Genomic DNA, 25311 nt, shown 5'->3' on the forward strand with positions numbered 1-25311 from the left:
AATAAAAACTGAATTAAAAAATTAAAATGAAAGATTTTTCCTTGAAAGCTTGTGCCAAAAATGTGGGTGCACATTATACATGAGAGCACATTATACACAGAAAAATATGATAGTTATGTGTTTGAATTTTTGGAAATTCCATAGAGTCTGCAAAGTTTTTTACTAATAAATAATTAAGATAAAAGTATAACATATATTTTCATAAGGAGATTTGCAAATCACACTTATATTGGCTAGCATTGTTTTATTTCTTAAATTTCCATCAAATTACACATGTTTGGTAATTCTCTTTGAAGAAAATGAGCAATATTTATTCTCAATAAAGCTTCCATTTTAACTAGGCACATTAAATATCATTAGCACAAATTCATTATAAATTACATTCCAGATTTCACACAGGGTTTATTTACCTAGCATTTGTTATATATGAAAAGTTAACTAAGATAATATTAATATTAGTTTTAGTAAATGCCCTACAGTTTGCTAGAATCTACTTAACATGAGAAGCAATTCTTGCTTTCTTTAGTAATGTTCACAATGGACAAATGTCTAATCCATGTTTAGCTTATACGTATTAATTTAACCATTCTACATTCATTTTTATTCTAATAATATTAGTAAATTCAGAAGTATAATTCAAAATAGATGGACTTTAAATTTTGAACTTCAGTGTATTATATCATTAATTATGTTAGAAGATATATAAATTCTCTATAATTGCTCTGCTTATCACTGTTTCAGTATAACATCCTCTTTTAAAAATGTAATTTAGATTTTTGGCATTAGCCCTTGATTCGTATTTTATCCGAGCTCCACGGTCGGTCTTGGATATCCCCTGCAGAGACAGATCCATTCCTAACAAGGGTATTTTTTTTGGGGGGGGGAGGGACTTGGTAATAATTAGAATATAGATAAAAAAGGATTGACACTCTATTTAGGCTGTAGCTTTTCAAGGCGGAGTGGTGCTCCCTGATCCTTTTTAAGCCCTTGTTCAAATGTAAATTAGAAGAGACCATTTACATTACTTATACCCAGCATCCATATGCAACACCAGATTGAAAAAAAAATATTTGTAAGAAGCTATTCCTATATTTATTTATGATACTCATCACTCTTGACACTTTAGTGCTGGAGCCACCAAACTAGAATCATTTCAATTATCTATCTAAGGGAGAAACCATCCAAAACTGACAAGCCATTTGTGTCTTTCCAAGCTGGGCTGAGTAACTGGAGAGCAAGTGACTTTTTAGTGCTCTTGGTCTAATTAGAGAGTACTTTGGTCAAAGGGGTTATTTGCATCTTTTCCAGGATGAGAGAGATTAAATGCCCTTAACTGGATTTTGAAAGGCAGAAGGGATGGCCTAATAGTACCTTTTTCACTGTAGATTTTAATTTTTAAAATGTCCCCCTTTTTTTTTGGTAAATGAGAGGATAGTATCATGAGCAGAAGGCAATTATTAGCAGCATTCAAGGGTGAAGAAAAAAGAAAAGTATCAAGACCTTCCCCCCAGCCTTTTAATGAAGGTAAAAAAGTGAGGGAAAAAGATTTATCTATGAAAGGAGAAACTTCTTTTCTTTAAATTTTCATGAGTATTCCACTTAAATGTAACTTTGACAACTTAGTGTCCTATTCATTTAGAACTTTGCCATGAATTTTTTTTTATCAGCAGAAGTGCAGTTATGATCACCAAGCATCATTTTCATTTGAAAACAAAGAGGCCAGGAGAACAGAACCCTCTTCTTATAGGTATTTAATGAATAAAGTCTTACTGGTATCACTTACACAAGCTGTCACCTAAAATCTTCAGGATCAGAATCTCTCTGCTTTCCCATTTATAATCTGTAAAATTCTAATTCTCTTAGCCTGGTTATTTTCAACTGCAAAATTGGATCAGTATTACTCAATTCATAGGTTTGTTTAATGGTTAAGTGCAAGAATGCTTGTGAAATTTTGTGCATATGTTTATCTATCTAAGTGCTTTATTATTAGTGCTCTATTATCTAAGTGCTCAATAAGTGAAGGTGCTATTGCTATCATATTACCTATTTTATGTGGACTCATAGCAAACCTGTGAAATAGACAAGGAAAGTATTTTTATTATCATTATCATTTCACAGTTGAAGAAACTGAGATATAGAATTAGTTGGAGCCTTTCTTGTACTTGATGGATTGTGCATTATGATTTCTACCACTCAGTGCTGCTTCTTAGCCAGGCCATTACCCACCTAGACCTGAGGGAGATATATTTAGAGTATCTTCTTGATCCGAAGATATGCAGTCACTTATCACGTGCACAGCATACTGCTAGGAATATCGGAGGAAACAGAGAAGCATAATCCCTATATGTGTTTCTTGTTCAGTAGACATGAGGTCTGCTCTATTTGGCTCCTGGCCCTTCTTAGCTCTAAAAACTAATCATGGGGTCAAGGTCACCGTGACTGTAATGTCACCTATAACATATATTCTCTTACACACTAAGGACTTGCTGCTACAGCTGGTTTCCTCCTCTATTTGATTCTTAGAAAAAATAATCACCTGTCCTTGCCCATTATTTTTTCCTTTTCTTTTTTTCCTCCTTGAATAAACTTTTGTTGAAAGATAAGCAGATAAATCTGACCTCTGTAATAGATAAATATGTTATGTCCTCTTTTTGTTCATTTTAGTGTCTCTGAAAAAGTCAACTAATGAGCCTTGAGAAGGAAAGTATAAACAATGTTTCTCTCCATCTCACCATTAAAATTAGCCATCAGTAGTATTGTTACAATATCAATAAATTCAAACATTATTTGACTCTTTCTTCCTTGGATTGAAATAAACTAGCATTGGTTGAAGTGAACATAGATTTTTTTTAAAATGATGGATGAAATTTGAGGGATTGTAGGTGGTTTTGTTATAAAGTTTTTCTTCTATAGTATTTACGCACCTCAAAAGAGCTAGCATTGTCTTTTGATTGATGCAAGGAGATGGCTGAAGTTCCCTGCACCTGAGTATGTTGTCATGGATCACATAACATGCTGATGGTTTATGACTGGTTTCAGTGACAGAAGGAGGTAGGGAGTAAGCAGGTAGACTGAATTAAATGTGTGTGTGTTTGTGTGTGTTTGGGTCTTGTGTGTGTGTGAATTAGTTAAATTAGAATAGAAAGGAACTAAGAGTGGGAGAAAGAAGAAAAGCAAGATAAAATGGCACACAAATCCAAATGCTCTAAAACACTATGTCCTTTTTTTAGTCAGAATCCAAAGAAACACACTTTATGTCTCTCTTTTTTTCTCCCTGTACTTATCCTTCATCTTCCATTCCACTAGACATGGTTTAAATATGTTGGGTAATATGTCATCTCATGTAAACCGTGTATTTTTTCCTCTAGTTTTATTTCCATATGAGGTCTATGTAACTGGAAAAATTTGTTTTTAGGGCAATAGTATGACCCACAGCATAAGAATATTTCTAAATAATAGAGAATTAGATTTGTTACAGCAAATTTAACAGCCGTTTTCCTGAATTGATACTTTACAGCTCAGTCTTAAAACATCTAACTATTTTGCCAAAAAGACAAGAGCTAATTGTCTTCTTGCTCTTTTTCTTAAAAAGTGTGTAGGAAAGAGACAGGAAATGGCTGGAATACCCATTCACTATGTAAGTGGGCAAAAACAAACAATATTTTGAAATGTACCTCTGCAAATTTTTATGAAAACCACACGAGACTATCTTTATTCCTTATTTTAGATACTCATCATATTTTAGAATCCAAAATATCTGACAGAGCAAAATGAAATACTTTTTTCAAGATAGTTCCATGAGATTATAGGAAACAAGTTCCTCTCATGACGCACTGAGTTACCCAATCACTTCCCAGCTGGAGGCTGGCTGCGCCCCAGCACAATGGGGAACTTTCAGGGTGTCAGGCAATCTGCAGGCCCTTGACTTGGCCAGGAAATATTTCAAGGATGAGTCAGAGTAAGAATAAAGCAAGTATTACTCAGGTAGAGAAAAATAAAGGGGCCAGGGTGCAGATGCTAGTGTGAAAGAAGTGAAAAGTACATGTCTAAGTGGACATGGGCCCGCTAGAAAGTGAGCTGCTCACTCGTGGCCAGTTAGTTCTTGGGATTTTATGTATTTCCATGGTGGGACAGGGGTGTCTCCAAGTTATGTGGTGTCAAATTCTGACTCCGCTTCCTCATTGGGAAGGCACCTTTTTCCTAACATGGTCCACTATAGAAGTGTCATGGTGTCTGTTTCCCTCCTACCTGTGGTGTCGGTCTTTATTATAATGATGACATAATGAGCTTTGGGATCTGGCCAATTTTCCCTCCATCTTGGAATAATCTGCTTCTAGCCAGTCCGTGTTGTTGACCATCACAACCACCACAGGGTTTTCCCACCGTAAACGCTTCCTCTTTGATCATGCCTGGAGTAGGGGCTCTGGTGAGAGGATGTTGGCTCCTTCTTCCTCACTCCACTTGTTGAGATTTTTCCCTAAGTTCTTCCTAGCCTGCCTCACTATAACCATATACATATGCATATACCTGCATTTTAGAGCTGGGTGATGTCTCATGAACCATCTGGTTTTACACCCATTTTAGAGATAGGTTAATTGAGTCATACACATAATATCTTGCCTAATTTTACATAGCAAGTTAATAGAAAGTTCTGAATAAGGACAATTTAAATTTACATGAAATCTCATATTTTAGGAAAATCTAGGTATTTTGAGGGAAAAAATGAGAAATAATTCTAAAATTATTCTTGAATAAAAGACAACAAAGTGTTCTACTTTGACTCATCTAGCTGTTAACTGTGAAGAACACCAGAATGTTTAAACCTCAGCCCTAGAGTTTTGGCTAAGAAAGAATTCAGAGCCAAGACTCAAATACAAGCAAAAGTTTATTTAGAAAGTCACAGAGGTAGAAGAAGTGAGCCACGGAAGAAGTGAGCCAGCTGGGATGCATGGGCTCAGGAAACATGTTACAGAGGCAAGAGAAGGGACCTTGGAGCTTAGGAGAAAGGAAACAAAAGTAAGTGCCTTGAAGGAAGAAAGGGGAAGGAAAGGCATGGGTGAGAGAGAAAGAGAGAGAGAGAGAGAGAGAGAGAGAGACAGAGCACCCAGTCCTTTGCCTTGAGGGTTTTTATCTGGAGGTCTCAGGGTAGGACTTCAAAAGAATATTCATCAGCTTTCCAGGGGTGTCTTTTCAATGTTATGGTCTCTACTGACTGGTTGGCTCCAGGGCAGGGGTTATTAGTTAATGCAGCTGGACCTGATGTCAGCCTTGGCATCACCCCACCTGGCCTTGCTGCTTTTCTTGGCCTGGACATAAAAGAGATTTGAAGTCCAGATGTTATCTCTAGGGCTTAATGCTTAAGGGAGTGGTTATGCAAGGGAGTCATGTAAGGCTATTTTCTGGCCCTCTTGTTCCTTTTTTAAAGGGGTCTACCACATGACTAGCAAAATGCCATGGGACGAAAGGTCAGAGGAAGGTCTGAACCACATGACCAACAATATGAAAGATCAGGGAGTGTAAATGGCATCACTAGCAATACGCTAGGAGGGAAAAGGTCACCCTAGCTGTGAGATCCCATCTCACAATTATCTATTGCTAGGCACCTGGGCTTTCTGTCCTGGTAACCTTCAGTACCTGGCTTATCGTTCCTACTATGCTTATGTCTGTCTCATTGCCTACTATAGCATAACAACAGGAGCAGCCCAACTACTCTTTTTGCATCTAAGTGAAGTGTGACTTTCTGACAATCCAGTTTTTTCATCTGAACCCCTCCAACATGGTCTTTATGGTGAATGTCACCTCACAGCTGAAGCAAGTTTATGGGGCACTGCAGGTCCCCGGGTGCTCTTTGTTCAGTGGAGAACCAAAGAACATCGGTCTCAGGAACTGTGAATCCACCAGCTTTCATCAGTCTGAAACGCATTTTAAATCAATGTCAGGCTGCCTGCAAAATTTATGTTGCCAACTTCATAGTAACTCCAGATGTCCCACAGTCCTGTGAGTACCTATGCCAATTACATATGCTAAAACATGAATGAACAAACACAATGATTTTACGCCATGTTTGAGAAAAGAGAGATAATTCAGAATCAACATTGCAGAATCAAAAATAATGATTCTAATTAGTGTCTCAGAGAGAAAGCCTTCTTGGCATATTATCATGGATGTAAAGAAAATACATACATATAGAAACTTTAAGTGCTATATATACAAAAGTAAAACTAATAACATTGTGGTGTCTTACTTAGAGTATGCTGAAAAGCTTTCATTTCCTTTTGTCTGGTATTTCTGATGCCATCTTTTTTCACATCTGAGTTTGGTCAGTCACTATGTCAACCATTAGTATATCGAAAACGTTATCGTGCAAAAAATTTCAAATAAAATGATTTTTCTGTTAGGTCTCAGATTCTACACACGATTATTTAATTGCTAGTTACAAAGTTTTGATTTTTTTTCCATACTGAAACAAGTCTCTGTAGTACTTCTAGAACTCAAATATTTTTGTATTTTAATTTCATGTCACTAATGTAGTCACTAGAGTTGGTGAGTTTTTTTATTCCTTATTTGTCTGATGGGTGATTATGTAACCGGAAGTGGTGAAAAAGTGCACGGAGTAGTGTTTGTCAGCGGCTTGTCTGCATGCACAATTTTGCTGAATGTGGTTTTGCTCCATTGACAAATTCGAATCCGAGTTGTTGGCCCGATTATGTCCATTGCCTAGTTGGCATTGTTGGGAAAGTTGTAGACAATCTGGTTATGTTGGAAGATGCCTTAATAGTGTCTAAAGTAGAGGGGAAAATAAGTGCTATTTCTAACCAGAAAAGAGGATACGGGAAAGTAATAAATAAAAACATTAAGAAGAATAAGAAAATGTGATGATCTGAGAAAGGGAGTAGAGAGCAAGTTTTAACATGTCTCTGTCAATTTTTTGGAAGACAAGGGAGGGGGAATGAGGAACAAGTTTTACTGAAAACAGAGAAGCACCCTGCAGGTCCTGGAACCAGAATTTCTGAGCTTAAAGTTTAACACTTTCTGCGGTGGGGACAACGGTAAACTGCTTAATCTCAGTCTCAGTTACCTAGCTCTGAAATGGGGCTAATAATAGTACCTACCTTACAGATCCACTGGAAATTCAGTGAGATAAACCATGGCCTGATCCTTAGTCCAGGCAAGCCCCTCTCTAAATGTTAGCTGATCTTAAACTCAAGGTTCATTGTGCTTATATGTGCAGGAGCTTAAGAAAAACTGTAAGGCCAGAGCACAAGAATAAAAAATTAATTGTGTCGATAAAAGGGATTTGATAAGACAAATATATGCTACTATGGCTACAATGTACACTTGCTGGAAATAGCTTTGAATGAGTGTGAGATTATAACAGCCAATTTTAAGTTAGGAGAAAAGTGGAGTTATTATCTTTTAGGTCCAAGTAGAATGCCTAATGGATTTCACACGCACTGTGAGACTGCATGCTTGACTTACTTTCCCTGCCTCTATTTGAAGGGGGAGAACGAGAATCTAGTAGAAGGTGACTTGGCAGACAGAGCGGCACAATCTTATTCTCATTGTCTCCAGAGATCCTGGTGAGGAAAAGAGCTGTGGAAGTTGCTGGGAAGGGGACACAAATTTATGTCCATTCTTCCTTGGCCAGAAAAATCATGAAGACATGATTCATTAAAGACTAGAATTATCCTAAAGGGAATTTTGGATCCCTTTGTTTTGGTGGTTGAACCGTTTGGTAGACACTAAGTGCTAATGTACAGACGCACTTACAATGGTGATAGAAGAGCAGGCTTCCTTATGAGTTGCGGTTTCTCTAACTTTAAAATTGTTGTAATCATCATGTTCTCACTGACAGGTTGTAAGAAATAAGAGATATCGCTTACAAAAAAATTGCCTAAAACAATGTTTAGTACAGAGTAGTTGTGCTATAATTGTTGATTCCCTTTCCTTTACCTATTTCTTCCACTATTCCTTTAGATGTGAAATCTAGTTGATAGAATGATAACTTGTCATTTATTTATCTTGTCTACTAAATTAATAAGCTACTGCTTTTCTATGAACATTGTCCATTTCCCTTTTCTGTTTTCTTGGTCCTTAGTAGATTCTCTTCCCATTTTCTTCCTGTGCTCATACCTTCTGTTGACTCCTTTAGATTAATTCCCCTCCCCCCAACTTTGCTCTGCTTTAACAGTGGACTGACTCACTGGTCTGTGCTTTCTGGCTTCTGCATGTGTTTGATCACAGGAGAAAGGGGAAATGGTGAGTATGAGGAATTTATTTCCCCTGCTCCTTTCCTATGGGGTCCCCAAGTGCTGGCTGCATCAGGTCAGGAGGACCTCTCCACATAGTTCTGTCACCTCATTTGGGTTAACACCTCCTTTCCACTTCCATCAGACCTAGGTGTTGCTTCCCACTGGCACTAGTCTAAGATCTTTATAAATATTTCCCTTTGAAACTCTTCTCTAATTACCCATTTGAACGCGCTGTCTCCAGGTGGTAAGTACGGAAGGACACACCATACACTGCCTCTTCACTTGTATTCTACGACTCTTGATCTTATTTCTTCATATTAATAAGGGCACCTATCTTACATCTGGAAAGTTTCACATTTATAAGAAAATCAAAGCACATTTAAATAATACATACCTCAGTAGAGAACACTTTGGCTTCCAGGTTTCGCTGGTCTAATTATTAGGTGCCTGAGTAGGTGAGTTCTAATCTGTAAATGCATTTTTTATCTCTTACTATATAAACTGGAACCTGGCTAACAACATGATATATATTTTGGAATTTGATATAAAATGGTTTCCTTTCAAGATCCCTTGTTTACAAAGGAGTGGTTTGTTGTCAAATGACTTTATAAATAAGATGGCCTCGGGTACATACTTTTAGGATAGACTTACAGTGAAGTTTCATGCTCTGTATGTATTTGTTTAACTATATATTTGTATTATTAAACCAGGCATTAGATAAAAGGCTAGGTTATTTTAGTAAGTTCTTAATGGAAGTTGTTATTGTTTAAATTTTTTTATCACTTAAAATTCCAAAAATCTGAATTCAGCACCTAAGTAGAAATGCATTAAAGAACATTAAACATACACAGGAAGAAAGTTTATTAGAAATTAAATTTCCCCTCTAATTAGATCTGGTGTTCACATCTGAAGAAAATGAAATGGCCTTTAGCAAATACTTTACAAGCATGGTTTTTGTATAAGGAAAGGTAGGTGACATAATGATCAATTATGAGGCTGACATGGTCTTTTCTTTTATCTTTAGCTGCTCTGTTAAAATTCAAAGTGCTGTGTTATACTATAGCATATCTGTTAGGAGTCCTATTAGGTATGTATTTTATTTGCTAATTAGTGTTGGGATTTACTCAGTTTGTAGCCAATAAAGCACGAGGAATGGATCGGAGAGGTATCTGCCATACACTGACACATACAGTCTCAAGGCAAAAACTGAAATAACTATATTTTCTATTTTTATAGAATTTTTAAACATTTCTTTGATTTGTATGTGTTCTCTAAGAAAGATAAATGTTAGAATTTTTTGAGATCAATAGCTGGAGTTTATTGTTCTAGAGGTTTTTTCTTAGTGAAAGAAAGAAGACTACACTTAAAAATAACGTGAATAACCATGTGTTACTAAACAGGTTTGCAAACTGGACCACTTGTGGGCCTGATACTCAAGTGAAAACAGAATTTGATATTCTAGCACACAGAGAACTGTACATCCTTGCTTGTATGATCCCAAATAATATCAGTAAAATAAATTTAGGTAAAATTCCACAAAGGTTATCTAAATGCTATTTTTTTCTAAGCATAGCATTGCATATGTAATCTGATATTTGTGTTAATTAATTATATATTAAATTAACATAGCATGTATATATGACACACACATATCCTATTTATTGGTTTATTCAGCAAATGTTTCCTGAGAATCTCCGATGTTCTGGGCTCTACAGCTGCCACAGTAAGCTCAGCATGGTCCCTGCCTCCATGGACATTACCGATTAAGCATTTGCTGTAGAGGTGAGCAATTTTCTACATGAGAAACAACCCTGTAGGACTATTTAAAGGACAATTTAAAGACAGATATAAGAAAATAAAAACTATTATTAATCAAAGTCTTTTTAAAAGAGCATACTGCCTCCAGTTTAGAAGAACTAATCTCAAATAAATTTAAAACCAGGTCTCAGGGTATCTTTTTTCCATTCCTATTTTGAATTATATGGTTTTCCCCTATTTATAAAAGTCAAACTTCTCTTTTCTTTTGGCCTTTAATTTATAATTTTTAGAATAGATTTTAGCTGCACTGTTATGATATTGCCAACTACAATATTACATGGTTTAACCTTATTTAGATGTCTTTAAAAAATATCTTTGAAGTATTTCATTTCCACACATACCTTTATGTTTTCTAGGAATGATGATTTTTTATGTTGCCAGAAAATGTGGTTTTATTTTCTGAACACCATTATCTGATTGCTAGATGTATATATTATGGATCATTTTCAGATTAAAAACTAATGAATTGATTGAGTAACCCATTGCACTGTTCTATGTGCAGGAGACGCCCACATAGGATCTGAATGAGGAATGCATGATGAAGAGTTTGCACAGGGTGATTCAGGGATCCTGCTGGCCTCCCAAGACAGTGTCAAAGAGCTTATTAATTTTACAACCATTAAAAAAATAAATAAGAAAACAATCATGGAAATATAACAATTATTATAACGCGATAATAATAATAAAGAAAATAAGTTATTAATGACAAAATAAAATGGAAATACGGTAGAAAATGTAATAGAACTAGAAACAATATAGCCCATAACCATACATTTAAAAAAGCATTAACTTGCAACTGTTCCCAGCATGGTCACCCAAGTTGAATATCATGAAATGGCTAATGGTTCACTTGATACTTCCCAAAGTTTAGAGAGCAGCAGGGGTAGAAAAATTCATTTGTCATTTGAACCCTTATGAATGACTAAGAGAATTACACTCTCCTCCCCATTCACCAGGCAAAGGCAGGAAGAGTGAGAGGCATGTGGTAGAGGCCTGTGATATCCAACACAAGAATTGAAAGATGTACAGCTGTTGGTGGAGGAAGAGAATGTTGTTATTTAGTGTGGGCAGAGAAACAGTATCTTCTGGAAGGGAAGGCAGGATCCTGGCAGGAAGGAATTTCAGATCACATAATACTGAAATTACTGATCCTGAAAATAGTACCGCAGTAGCCGTGAGTCTTCAGTGAGTCTGCGCTCTGCAATGGTCAGTCCCCCATTGGTTCTTCCCACTCCTCATGGATTGTTTGCGAAACCACGGTGCCACAAGTAGCATTGATTATTCAGTGTGGCTGTGCTCAACCACTCACAAGTAAGTCAGAACAGATCTTCTCTAATATAATTTCACTTTACTGACTGGCAAGATGGTTTTGTGAAATTTTAATTGCAAAACAATGTTATAGGATATGATGGATAAAAACTTTAGCAGAATTTTCAAAGAGCCTTTAAAAGGTTAAATTGTAAAAGAGAGAGTAAAGTTACTATTAGGGATTTAAAACTGCTTATAGAAGAAAAAACAAAGAATTAGAATCTATGAGCCTTTTATTTTCCACAGATGAGAGGTAATTGGATACCTCAAACACTAGACATGAGCAGAGTGTTTCAGTACATTTATGACCCGGGGTGGGGACATGTGGGGGGGGGGTAGAGAAGGATGAGGAGAGAGAGGGATAAATCGCACAGTCTGCTGGTGGTATGAAGTTATTTTGATTGAGGATTAATAATAACCCAGAACCCAATTTTGTATATAAAAATATTTTTGAAATTCTTCAAATATGTAAAGATCCATATTAAAAATATGCAAAAATTCCCAGTAATATGTTTTAACATCCTTGAGAGTACATACACATAAGAATAATTTTTATTGCTTACCTCATCCAGTAGTTGTATAATATTCAACCTCAAATAGGACAAAATGTTAGTCACTGGCCAAAACATTTTTATAAAGTTTGTGAGGTGCAGAAATCCTTGGAATGTATTTCACTGCTTGCTTTAAATGTAATATATCAAGCATTAGTGAGGAGAAATTATAACCCTATAAACCTCCAATTTTAAAATGAGTTAGCCAGATATTAAGTGCTGATGGTATAAGTTAAAAGTACGTAAAGAGAGCTTAAATATATAAGTGGGGCACAGAATGAGTACTCTTTATTTTCCATTTTTTCTGGCCATTCTCAGGCATATTAGAGATCAATTAACTTCCTAATATATTAATAAAAATGGTTTCTCCCCTGAATGTGCTCAAAGGAAAGTCTAAAAATATCCCAGTTCAAGCCTGTAGTGCTTTCTCTTTGCTTCAACTCACGATTTATTGCTGAACTCAAGCCACACTTTGTCTAGGTGCGATCACTGTGTACTTTATTCAAGGACATAATCTTTGTATATCTTTTTTTAAATAAAGAGTTGTTTTGTGATTATGTACCTTGTGATGTAGGTGACTTCATCCTGAAACGTATAATAAAAAAACCTGCACAAAGTACTGGACAGTTAAGCCTTGAGGCAACACGCAGTGTTAAGTGTGCTGGAACATGGAAGAATCATTTGCTAAATGTGAGCTCTGCTGTATTCACCACACGCCAGACCTGACTTCTGAGAATAAAGTACTTGCGTCCATTACAAAAACCAAATGGGTAATAATGGACTAAAATCATGGAGTCTTCAAATTAAGCAGTGTTGAAGAGATTCTCTAATTTGTGACTGCTTGGACATTTCCGTCAGCTATTACAGAAGGGAAACTTGGAGAAACCATCTGACATTCTTTGCAAATATTAATTTTTAAAAAAAAGGAGAAAGAAGAAAACTGGAAGAAGAAAAGCTGGGGTCTAGTCCTTTTTAAAATTTAAGTTTAGGAGCTAAGCCTTGTCCATTTTTATTGGTTAATAAGATTGAGGGAATAGGTGGCAAGTGCACACTGTAAAGAGACTATATCTTGGATACAACCCTCGCAGCCTTCAAAGTGTACGTCTTTTTTTATGACGTCCTCTTTTTCTTCCTTGACACTCTCTCACAGGATTTAGTCCACTGAACCCGCTTTAACTTGCACCTGCATCCTGATGACATCTAAATAAATATCTTCAGCCCCAATATCTCTCAGAAGCTCCGGATCTGAATTTCCAAATGTTTACTGGACATATGTACTGAGATATTTTTTTACAACAAACCGAACCCATTTGTTGCTTTCATTTTTTTCTATTTCAAAGCTACCTCTGTTTGTTCTCTTAATTGATGCACCAATAAACACCCAATTATCCAGCTAAAAGTACCAAAGTCAAGCTTAACGCCTCTCCCTTTATAGCTCCCTAATTCTAATCCACCAGCATATATTTTCAATCATATGTTCATAAAAAAATACCAAGCCCACTCCTTCTCTTTTTTTTTCTGACAAAATGACTATAGAGACCTTTATCATTTATTTTTCTGGATTATTAGCATAGTTTCCTTAACTCTATTATGTTTCTCCCTATTTTCATCTGTGTTCCATGTAACTCCCAGTAGTATTTCTTAAACAGACATATCCATGTTTCCACCAATTTTTTTTGCAAAAACCTTTCATGGTTCTTAAATTCTAAAGAAGTTTTCCATACTTTTCAGCTTGTACTTAAACTCCAGGAACATTGAATTAGTGGTTATTTTATGAGAAAGCCATGATCTTATGCCTCATTACCTTGCTCTAGACAGTCCCTCTGCATAAAACGACCTTTTGTCCAATCTCTCCTTATGGAACTTGTACAATTACTGGTTATTCTTTAATTCCCAAGTGAAATACCACCTCTTGGGTCAGACTTGTCCTGACACTCTCTTGCAGAGTTATTCTTCTGTGTTTACTTAATTTGTTTAATACATCTGTAAAACCATGTATCAAATTGTATTAAAAACTCTTTTTGTTTGTTTGATTGATTCTGTTTATACCTTTCTCCGCTTCATTATTTCTCTTTGATTTATTCTTTTAATCCTATTTTTGCCTTTTGAGAGCCTATGAGATCCTTGAAGTCAAAGACCTTTGTATAACTAGTGCCAAGCAGAGAGTTAAACATGTAGCAGGGCTTCAATTAAGATACAAGGAATGAACCAAATAGTCTTAGAATGAGAGGCTGACCTAAAAATAGGAAAGAGAGATTTAAGCATCTACTGCAGACTATGGAAAATAAATTGTTAAGTAGGGGTAAATTAAATTATTTCTTACTGAAGCTACAGTTCAGCTAAGATTAGAAACCTTCATTATGTGGCCAATTGGCGAATTTAGAGCTGGGGGTAAGTGTGGCAGAACAGCAAGAGAGAAAAGAGAATTTAAGCTTATAATGACAATGGTGTAGTCAGAGTGATTGTCCAAGGGGTCAAATTAACCATCGTGAGCATTCACCACTTGCAAAGTGAGCATAAGATTCTGGAAAAGTGGTCTCATCGTGGGAAATCCAGTCTTCATGTAGGCTGAGTGGTGGAGGTAATATTCTAGGAAAAGATTCACACAATTACAAATTTCTTTGCAAACAAATGGGGGTATTAGTAAAATTGGTGGCAGAGAAGCCAGAGAAAAATACGCTTTGAATTTGGGTTTTTGAAGGTCAGACTGAGTAAATTAATAGGTGGATGGGAACAGCAGGAAGTATAATTCAAAGGGAAAGAATGGGCTCTAGGATTCAATTGGAAATAAATGTTACTGCTTCCTTGCTTATCATTTTTTCCCTACTGAACCTTTCCCATTAGCATGCAAATATTTTTTCTCTTAAGAAATTTAAATTCATTTTATTAACTTAACTCTTTATGTACCATCCCATTTCTTTACTTGTATAGAAACACTCCTTGAAAAATTATATTCATTCTTTCTAATTCTTTTTTCATTGTCCCTTGATCCCACGATTTTGTTCCCTCAACATCATTGAAACTCATCTTTTCAGGTTTACCAAAGACCTTTAAGTTACTAAATCTAACTTATAATTCTTGGATCTCTTTTTAACTAACTTATTTGACAGGGTTGCATTTCATGTGGTTGATCACTTGAAGATGTTGAATACTTTGTTTCTTGAAATGCTTTTTCCATTTGACTTCCAAGACACCACATTCCCTTGGTCTTCCTGCAACTTCACTCACTGCTCCTTCCCCGCCTGCTGTGCTTGTTGCTGGTATCTATTGTAAATCTTCGAACATGCTGGGGATCAGTCCTTGGATGCGTTCTCTCTCTTTGATGAAACTAAGTTCACTTCATAAATTATTTTATCTATTCCTGTGGCTCCAATTGCTATCTATCACTGATAACTCCTGAGTGTATAATTTTAGTCTTTTCACTCTAGACTCAACTGTGTACTTTATACTTCAACTTGGAGGGGCAACTGGCACTTCACACTTAATACATCCCAAACCACATTTCTGATCTTGCTCCTCACCTTCTTGTTGTAATAGTTCTCATATTATTTAATTGTAATTCCAGTTTTCAGTTGCTTAAGCTAAAGTTTTTGAATATTCATTGACTCATTTTTTTTCTCACAACCCACATTTAATCTGACAGTGAAATCTACTGACTAATTTCCAGATAAACCTCAAATTTGACACTTTTTACCACCTCACTACTCCTTTTCTGGTTGAAGCCACAAACATCTGCCATCTGATATGTTACAATAGCCATATAAATGGTTTCTTGGCTCATTTCAAACTATTTTCAGTATCACAGCCAGGCAAACCTATGTAAATGACAACCAGAAAACTTAATATTCCTGTGCCCCAAAGCATCAAATAGCACTTTATCTATCTCTCTCATTCCCCGTCTGAGTTTGTCTAATTTTTATGACTCTTACCCTCTCACTATGCTTTTACCTAGCTAGCCACACTGACCTTCCTATTTCCTCCAGCATACTAGGCAAACTCCTGCTTCAAAACATCTGTACCTGAATTTTTCTCTGCCTTGGATGTTCTTGCCCAAGATATCAAAATAATTTGCTGCTTGACTTCCCTCAAATCTGTCCATATGCCATCTTCACAGTGAGGCATTCCCTGGCTACCTTATCTACAATTCTCAAACCTCCCTTCTTTCCTTTTTCCTGCCTCATTGTTTCCTTTAGCACTTCTCTTCAGTGAGCACTTAATAGGACTTTATATGAGCAAGACTCAGTTTTAGGCACTGAAGAAATATTTACTTATTAAAGGTCAAAACAACAATGAAATGTGGGTTGAATGAAGCTTATAAGTATATGGTTAAGTCCATTTTGAACTTAGTGGGCTGGAGGAGAACACGGGAAAATCATGCATGGATCTCCTGTAGCATCAGTGAATAGGGAGCTTGCTCAGATGTAAGTCAGAGCTGGAGACTGAGACTTGGGAGTCATGGCAGGGATTGCCATGCACTCATTAGAACACTTCTCCATTTCCCCCACAACAGACCTTGATTTCACACTTCTGCCTTCCTTCCAGTTGGGGGTACCAATACGCTGAGTCCTCTGGACCAATGTAAGGTAGCTTCAACATGATGGGTGCCAATTTTAAGCTAGATCCAACACAACAACCACCAGAAAACCAAAACAAAACCAAAAGGCAATATAAAATTCCTGCTTCCTACTTTATACTCCTTTTCTCCCCTTATCAATTAGCCAGAACACAGGATCTAGTGAGGGAGTTTGAGGTCTTCATGGATGAAATGAGCCCATTGTAGGAAAGCTGGCCCAGAGAGGTGGCTGGCCAGAAATAACCGCTGGGATCATTGCCTGAGCAATGCAAAAATGTAGGGGGTTGGTCTTCCATGAATAACACAGGAATTATCATATAGAAAGGATAATTGAAAATAGTAATTTAAATCATGAAAATCTCAGAAGACTGAAGAATAAAAACAACAATAAAAAAGAAAACTGAGGGCACAGTCCTAAGAGGAATATACAAGATAAAAATTTAATCGAAGTGAGAACAATAGAAAAAAAAAAAAAACAGCATTGTTTATCATCACTGAAATCAAAGCAGAAAAGTATCTCCAGAAAAGAATAGGCTAAGACCAGTCAGAAAATGTCATTTGGAATTACTACAAAGAGCTATTGCTAAATTAGCAAAACATAATTGGTAGAAGTTTATTTAAAACAAGAGTTACCTGAGAATTTTTGAAGAGGAAAGCACAAGAGCCAATATGAAGAGGTTAATTGAAGAAACTAGGAGGAGGCCTGTGGGATTAAATTAGCATAGAAAGTGGAAAGGAATAATTTTTATAGTTCACATAAATGGAGTAAATTAAGAGAGAAAGAGAAAAACTTTCTTTGAAGGGAAAGATGAGAGAACAGAGAACCATCCAGACACAAAGCATCTTCTATGTCTAATTTCTTCATGATAATAAAGAAGCTGTGTTCTGACTGAACTTGGGAATGGAAACACCACTAAGATGGGTTATTATGAATTGGAGCTGTGCTGTAAAACGATCATGAGAGACTTCTGAAATCTTCTTGATGAGACCTCTGGCAGTATCCAATTACAATCAGAAATGTGGAGTCAGGGAAGAAGAAAAATTGATGTGTGCCATAATACATTTTGGGGCTACTTAAAATACACCCATTTCTCCCAATTCTAATTAGATAAATACTTTGACTTGGGTAGCTATACAACCCAAGTTTCATTGTGTAAAGAGTTGTGGACAAATAGCACGAAAGACAACTTCTCTTTTGTCACATGAAATGTCCAACAAATGACAGTGATAAAAGAAATTTTTAATCCAATGTCCTCTTATTCAAGCATAATAAGCCAGTGCACAGTAACTTCCCATGTTCATGATTTATTGTTCTATTTTTCTTCTTGGAAGACATCTTTAACAGGCTCCTAGTGAGATTAAAATAAAATCACATATGTAGTGACAGAAAGGTAGAACCAGTCACATTTGGCCTCTCTAAGCCTTAGTTTATCATGCGTAGATTCACTAATCACCAAGGTCCATTTAAGTTTTTTAAAAAATTCTATCGTTCTAGAGGTATAGCGCTTTCCATTGATTCAAACTTATAGGAAATATTATGCAATCAGACAAAAACAAGTAAGCAAGTGACCATTCTTTGATGTTAGAGGAAAGAAGTGCGATAGAGTATATTTCTTAGACCAAGGTAAGCATGACCATTGGGAAAGTCCCTGTCACCTCTGTTCCTCCAGACAAGGACTAGAGGCTACTTCCCTCACCTCTTAAAATGCCCAGCAACAACCTAAATGCTAATCCAGACTCTGAAAATGTTCCTGTTCTGTTTCTCTGGCTAATACTAAATGACATTTTAAAAAAATGCTGTACAGATGAAAGATACAAGTTCTTTGTTTGTAGACAACAATCGATATGATAAATGCTGTCACATTTGTTTTCTAAGCAACCCCTGCAGTGGCTTGAGTGATTATACAATTTGTGCAAATTTGAGATTATACAATTTGTGCAAGCTTGAATACCATAATTCACGACATTGTAAATACCAGTACTATTGGTATTTCTAATGCAGCACAAGGTCTATTGAAAGCCTAATAGAATTCCTAGTAATATTTTGCATGGTGTAAGGACTTTTTCAGAAACTAACTCTTCTTTTGTTGTAAACTAGCTACGCCAATTTCAAGATTTACGTGTGTTGTTATAGTGGTCATCCCATCTCAGTGCAAAAGAGAATTCTAATTGTAATCAGTTAACATAGCTATCGCAAGGCTTTTAAGAAAAATATTGTTTAACCTTAACAATTTTGTTAGGAAATTCTGTAACAGTCAGCACTAGCAATCCTGTAATTTATTAAATAGAAATCTCACATGAGTTGGCTTAGCAATAAAAAGTATGTCAAGTCAGGGAAAACTGCAAAGGGGGTGCCTTCAGCCTTGATCACCTTCTTTTATCCTTTTTGTGGTTTCAAAAAAAATGAAATAAATCCTGGTAGGGAGCAGATCAAAAGGTTAGAGATTGGAGATAACATCATTCTCTTTCCTGATTAATCTATGAGGGCAATTAAATGAGAGCTATAAAGCAGAATTTTTCTTTTTCTCTTTTTTGGTGGAAAAATATGGCATGTTTTATAATCACAATCCTTTTGAATGCCATTTTACACGTTGAGATGCCTAAGGTCTCTTACTAATTGGGATACCTTTGCTTGGGACTCATGTTGGGATGACATATCTCGCCGAGGGGACCATGTAGGGTGTAAGACAGGCAGGAAGATACTTCTTACACTTTTATAAATTCTCTGTGCATTTTAAGTTTTGCAGAGGTCAATTAACTCCTCCATCAATTATTAAGCATTGGCATCTATTTGTGAATTGTGCTTCGTATCTGACATTAGAGGTTATGTGCAAAGTGATGGCTTCCTGACTGGTTTGTGGGTCTGTTTTTTGGCCTGGTGCTGTGGACAAGGGACCCAATGGGCAGGACATGGGAATTTTTGTTCAGCTGAAAAACAACTAAATTTAGAGATGCAAAGGGTGGAAAAACATTGGTTTGGATCTCGGAGACCTGGATTCCAATCTTATATCCATTATGTATAAGCTAGAGGAGTCACTTCATCTACCTGTGCTTTGGTTTTCTCACTTGCAAAATAAGGATTTATTCCTTAGAATTGTTATGAAGGCTAAAGGAGGAACTTTATAGAAATGTGTTTACTACCATACTCTCATTCAGAAAGAGCTGAGCCTGAATCCTGAGGAAGTTCAGTGAACTTCCATTGTCTAAGGAAGATGTAAAGATTGGGCTCTGCTAAAACAAAGCCAGAGTTAGTGTGCCAGCAGTGGACCGGGCTATACAGCTGGAGAAAGTATGGTCTCACAGAGATGGATGGGAAAGGCTGAGGCCAAGGTGAAGCAGTAAGCAGATTCTGGGGTGTAACTAGGGAAGGTTATTCAGCGATTGTAAATTCAAGCCAGGCTGTAGGGTGGAGTTAATAAGAAACAAGAGCATATTGACTAGGCACCTGGGTGCACATTATCACTGGCTCCAACGTGGATTTATAAAGATGCAGAGATATCACTTGTGCTTGAGGATGAAGACTTTCTCTCCTTTGCTCTGGTTATGAACAGCTCTCCTGGGACTGTGAGATTTTAAGGCTAATGGATCTCGGCCATGCCGTGAGAGATGGGGTAGGGCCAGTATGGATAATGATAGTAATGGGATGCGTACTCTGCATGGTTTTCCCAGTTCACACAGGCTCAGCTTGGTTCTCCAGATTTCTGTGTCTTATGTAACAGTTTTCTGAATTGGTGGGGGAAGAGGGGAGAATAATTTGGAATTAGAAGCAAGTGACCTCAGGGGATGTCTAAGCAGAACTTCCTCTTAACCCTGGTGTTAAGTGGCGATTAGCCACGTCTCAGGTAACAGTTTGGCATAAAGTGTAAAACTACATATGGGATTCAGAGTCAGAAGAAGCTGATTTCAAGTCCAGAATCTACCATTTATTGGCTATAACCTTACCCAGTTTATTTGGGTTTAACAGTTAAATGGGAGGCTTAATCCTAACATAATTATTTGGATTGAGAGAGCTAATATTTGTGATGTTTGTGATTTTTCTGATACTTACTCTACATCAATAAATATTAAATAATACAATTTGGGAAGTGGAACAAAAATATAAGAAAAATGAATATCCACTTAAGTATCATCTTTTCTTTGGCTTCTATGAGTTATGCTTGGATAGGATGTGAGCATTCCAAGAGATGGGATATGCTTTCTCAATTGTTCAATGTTTATAACATAATGATGCATAGTATATCATCTAAACTACATTTCTGTTTACCTTTGATAGCTCTGTGTACCGAGGACTATCATATCTGTAAAGCTAAATTGTACTTGTCAGTGCCATTACTTAATTATATTTTTCACTGCAATTAATATTGTTTATGAATGAAAAGATGGATTGATGATAATGACAAGGGTGGTTTTATGGATACATTTGCTTTCCTCTTTTCTTCCATTAGAAGATTTTAAGCATTCCTATCAGCATGAATCAGGGAAGGATCCCCCTGGGCACAGGGTAATCCTTGTGGATAAACGTTACATATCAAAAAATCTGTTGACTTATCATCTGCTGACAGCCGTCCACCTACCTTTCTCCCTACTGTGAGAATCACTGGCTGAATCATCAGAAGTTGATTAATAATAAAAAAAATAGAATCTGCTGGGGTGTAGGAAATAGACACTCAAACACACTGCAGTTGAGAATAAAATTGGTAATTTTTTTTGCTGGAGAGGAGTCTGGCATATTTAACAATATAAAAATTTGGTTACACTTTGACCTGCAATTTCAAATTTATGAAATTATTCTAAAGAAACAATCAGATAAATGTGCCAATAGGTCCGTACAAGGATGTTCACTGGAGCATTGTTTATAATGATGAAAAATTGTAAACTGCAAAATGGTCAACAAGAGGGGCCCAGTTATGGTAATTTCACAGGACAAAATAATATGTATAATTTTTTAAAAGATTTTATTTATTCACTTTCAGAGAGAGGGGAAGCGAAGGAGAAAAAGAGGGAGAGAAATATCCATGTGTGGTTGCCTCTCATGTGCCCCCAACTGGGGACCCAGCCTGCAACCCAGGCATGTGCCCTGACTGGGAATTGAACTGGTGACCCTTTGGTTTGCAGCCCATGCTCAATCCACTGAGCAACACCAGCCAGGGCTAATATGTATAATTTTAAAATGTTATAAAAATGCAAAATGATACAGGGAAATACTCATAAAATAATGTCAAGTGAATAAAAGTAAGAGGGAAAACTATGTTTAGGCAACATTCTGTTTTTCTGTTTTTGTAATAAGATATTTATGTTAGTATACTTAAAAATACTTTGGGAATTTGTATCAAAAAGCATAAGAGTTGCATGAGTGTTATTATTGGTGATTTTATTTTCTTCTTAAGTTTTTTCTGTCACACATAAACATCTTAATTGTGTAATCACTAAAGGTAATTGTGATATTGAAAGCATACCATTTATCTAGGATTGTAATTGACATCAGGAAAGATTTTTATCTTTTGTTCATTGCTATATGCTCAATCCCTGGAAGAAATATCTAATCATAGTAATGGCACAAAAATATCTGTTAATGAATAAATGCTTACTGTTCTATACTCTCAAACATTACCCAAGACCTAGCACCTTCTTAAGACAGTTGTGTTGAAATGAATAGGAACTCTGAATAAGACCCAACTCACCAAAGGGTCCTAATGTATAGAACAATCCCAGAGAAAGTAGCATTTTAATGCTCTGAAATACCCCATTTGAATGCTCTAATGATTGACTTAATTTATATTATTTGTACAATTTAATGTAGGGTCCAAGGGTCAAAACAAACAAAAGTAACCAATTGCTGTGCATAAAAAGTAGTTGTGCATTCATCTATTTATTCATTTGTTCAACAAAATTGAACACTTATTTTAATTGTCTATTGTGAAAATTGCTAGGAACAGAACAGTAAATATGTAAGTATCCATAGTTGCATATCCATAGTATATCAGTGTGGTGTTGATCACCCAGCATTTCCCGAATATACTTCGTATGTTTATGGATTTGCCCCCCTTATGAGATCTCATCTCCTCAATTACAAGGTAGATGCCAGAAACTTAATTTTAAAGCTCTCTTTACAACTGGGGCTCAAAAATTTGATCTACATTTCTCCCATTAGGCATCCTGACCAAGATTTTGATTAGTAAACATATTACAAGAAGAAGAACCTCAATTCAGAACCCATTTTTCTGGTGAGGGTGCCTGGGAGTAGCCAGTGTTGTACGGGTTCCACTTGGACCTTGGGATTTAAATAGGCAGGGAAATCTGGAGTTGCCAGCAACAATGGAAAACTGTGTCCTATTAACAAGATTTTCATTGTAATTTGGATATTGTCTGGATGGATAACCTGCAATGAATCTTTGGATTTCCCAGATATCCTGTGAGTGGCCTAATGCTGCCTCACAGTATGTTTCTCCTTGTAACAGGATTAGAACACAAAATAGAATACTTAGGATCTTGTCTTCTATGTCATCACAGCTACCCACTCACCATGACCACACCAAATTGTGCCACCACCAAAATCCCAGTTTCATATGTCCTACTCCTTAACCACCACCTTTTTTCCCTCACCCCACTCCCCAGGCCTCTTCTTCAAGTTCTCCAGCTTCAATAACTCTTTGAACCCTTGGTCCTGTTTTTTTCCACTGCCTATTGTCACTGTCCTTAATTCCCCTTAGTGGGTTTATTTTATGGTCCCCTATTATAAGAATTATTTTCATTCGTTCTAACACATGTTAATGCTGACTGGTCTCACTTTATATTCAACACCCAGTATAGTAAAAGGACCCTCTTAGTGCGGCCCAGCTGGTCAAAAGGACTCTGTTCAGTCAACCACCACTTGATATTTGAGACAACTTCTTACCACATCCTTTTCCTCTTTTTCCCATCTATAGAATGCCAAGTAGATTGTCTATAAAGTTCTACTACTCCACTTGTGTCTGCACTTAAGTACCCTGCATTCTTGTCCCTGGACCACAAAGGCTGCCCCATCTTTTTGCATCCTGGATTCCACCCCCTTTCACCTGCCAAAAAACATGGGAATTGGCCCTCCTTAATCCTACATCATCAACATTTTCATAGATCTTTTCCATTAGCATAACATATTCTTAAATGTATCCTAGTAATAATTATTTATTGACCTTAATGCCCTCTCCAGTGTATTGCACATTTTTCTGCTCTTTTCTATAGACAACTTGTTCTAAATAGTTGTAAGCGCTCATAGTTTTCCCTTCCTTGTCTCTGTACTCATTCCAGGGCAAGCTATCACCACCAGTTTTTACCTGGACCACTGTACAGTGGTAGCCTTTTCTATGTCTCCCTGTTTCCTCACTGACAATCCCATACACTCTACTCAGAGCATCTAGAGTGAACTTTTAGAAATAGAAATAAAGTCAAGTCATAGCTTGCTCATAATTTCCCAGTGCTTTCATCTTACTAAAATAAAAGCTACAAGGCCTTGCCAGAGCTTGCAAGAGTCTGCGTTGGCACCAAGCTACATTTCTGACCTCATCTCCCATTTCTCTCATCCTTCCCCCACTCCCTCTGTTCCTCATCACTTCTTTAAACATTCTAAGGAGGCTCCTACCTCTAAGCTTGTGATTTGCTGTTTTATCTTCTTTGAATACTTTTCCCTTAAGTAGTATGATGTCCCTCAATTGAGTTTTGCTCAAATGTTACATTGTCATGGAGGATTTTTCTCTCCACTGTATCTATAATAGCTAAAGTGGAAGTCATCTTCCACCCCCAACAGTGATTGCTTACCTCGGTTCTTTTTCCCTTCAGACAATTTGTTATATATGTGCTTCTTTTACTCCAACTAGAATATTATCTGCATGAGAAAAGGAATGTTGTTTTGATTACTGCTGTATCTCCAGTGCTTAGATACATTCAACAAATATTTGTGGGCATTGCATAAATATTTGTTGAATGAGTACCTGAGGTCCTTTGATAGAAAAGAGGAGGGAGTATCAAACTCTTTTTAGGAAGTTCTTCTCAGAGGAGATGACTCTGGAATAAGTATTGAGTAATGGGACATATGCCAGGCAACAAGTGAATGTGAGAAGAGAGAACATTGTGGAAGAGGGAAGTGTTCAGAGGCACAAAGAAATATATGTTCTAATTCTAAGGAGAAGAGTACTTCCTTCACGGTTAGCACCTAAGAGAGGATGGAGTAAAGGGTGGGGTGGGATCTTCAGAGATAAACTTGGAACGGTAGACACAATGAGGAATACGTTAGGCTTAGTCTTCCAAAGTTTTGTGGCATAATTTTACGAATACTCTACCATTCTAAAGATTTTTTCCTATATTTTTCATGAGCTTATTTTATTGAGTATTGGAAAGAAAATTAAACCACTCTAGATTGCTGTGGATGAAATGGTGCAGAACTAAAAATCCAATTGCCTAATATATGTCTTCCCTTCTGGAAAAACTTCTAATGCTTTTAGTATATTTCAGCCTCCACCAAGTGATATAGCCTTGTATATAAACAATGCCATAAACTATGTTTATATGAAGTGACATATTAGAGATCAAATCATTCTTTATTATAGGTGAACAATGTTGGCTTGCGTCAATCTGATTTAAGAACAGTAAACAAATAGCGTTTTTATGATAAACAGCTATTCTTAATCATTTTGACTGATAAAAGCCATGGATAGTCTACACAGAAAAATATGCAAATCATACATTTTAAATACAATTTTAGAAGATATTAGATGCTTTAGGGAATTGTGCAATGAAGGCAGTGCAAATAAAGTGTGCCACAGACTCTCCAAAG

This window comes from Desmodus rotundus, chromosome 3 (genome assembly GCF_022682495.2).
Source record: "Desmodus rotundus isolate HL8 chromosome 3, HLdesRot8A.1, whole genome shotgun sequence".
Classification (NCBI taxonomy): domain Eukaryota; kingdom Metazoa; phylum Chordata; class Mammalia; order Chiroptera; family Phyllostomidae; genus Desmodus; species Desmodus rotundus.